We start from the raw sequence: 1,538 nt of genomic DNA, 5'->3' as shown, positions 1-1,538 counted from the left end.
TCATCATCATCATCATCATCATCATCATCATCATCATCATCATCATCATCATCCGGCTATTTTTTAACTTTGAATGGAGATTGAAATCTTGGACAATGAAACACTAAAAGATAGTTACATTTTTCTAATTCTGAAATCTTATTTAATCTTTCTATTTATCTGTCTCATCTGATCTAATGTCTCATAATTATTTGATTTTATATCTATTCATTTATTTACGTATTTTTATTTATTCTTTTATTTATTTATTTATTCATTTATTTATTTATTATTCATATGAACATAAAGATAACAAATAGTGTTTGTACAGCGCATATTCCCTCTCCACATCAAGATCTAAGCACTTAACCATTTATATTTTCACCCCCACAGACCACAGAACACTTAGAAACATTCTCAGCCTCCGACCACAACCATTTATTTTATTCCATTTTGTGCATTTCATTTTTTTTTTCTTTAAAAAAATATTTTTTTTAAAGGTTGGGGGGGGGGATTGCAGGGTGGTTTAAAATGAGTATAATCGACCGGCGACCTACAGATTCATTCTGTTACGTGGATCAACTAGATAGTAGTATTGTAGTTAACTTGACATAACCCCCCCCCCTCCTCGCCCCGGACACATACAAAAAAACAACAACAACCCAACAACAAAAACCCACCAAACAGACAAACAAAGCAAAAAGAAACAATGTATTTGTGAGATGTCCTGACAAAATGAGTTACTTCTCACGATCCCAGAAAGGAGATATCGGCTGAAAATCAACACTGCGGTCAGATTTATAGATTTTCAATTGATGCCATTTTGTTCAAGTTTACTCTGTCTTTTACTATTCCATGCTCACAAATTGTACAAACTTCACCTAACAAGTTGATGTATCAATTTCCATGAAGGTGAAATCCGAGAAGTGACTCATTTTGTCAGCACACGTCACATTTTGTTCTGACAGTATGTGCTATTGCTGGGCTTACGTTACTTATGAAACTGACCAGAGCACAGTAGCTTGGGGTTCGATTTCTATAGATCATGGTAGGTTCATATGTTCATTCTTTTCTCGTTCCTCGGGGAACTTCAGCATTATAGTCATGTAACTTGAGCCAGCTCAACCCAGGCAGAGTAGACTGGTGCGAAGTAGGAGCAGCGGGCATGACATTAATAACAAAATTAACGTATGCATAACAACGAATTTTTAGGTCATATTTTGGCTTGTTCTTTTAAGGAAAGTTGAATCACTAACATCTTATCACGATTCAAAGCAAATATTAGAACAGTACACACAAAACAACAACTCCAAAACAGGTACAATTATGAAGGAAGAAACTATTCGAATTGTATTTTTAAAAATATATGTGTATAGAGAGTAAACATACGGAATTATTTAAGAAAGCGTGATTTCGAAAATGCAAATAGACAGTAAAATAATGGTACAATGGCTAAAGTGTAAAGAGTCTTCTTCTTCTTCTTCTTCTTCTTCTTCTTCTTCTTCTTCTTCTTCTTCTTCTTCTTCTTCTTCTTCTTCTTCTTCTTCTTCTTCTTCTTC

This window comes from Aplysia californica, unplaced genomic scaffold (assembly GCF_000002075.1).
Source record: "Aplysia californica isolate F4 #8 unplaced genomic scaffold, AplCal3.0 scaffold00056, whole genome shotgun sequence".
In the NCBI taxonomy this organism is placed as follows: Eukaryota; Metazoa; Mollusca; class Gastropoda; order Aplysiida; family Aplysiidae; genus Aplysia; species Aplysia californica.
The sequence above is the reverse complement of the archived record's forward strand: the minus strand, read 5'-3'. Positions refer to the sequence as shown.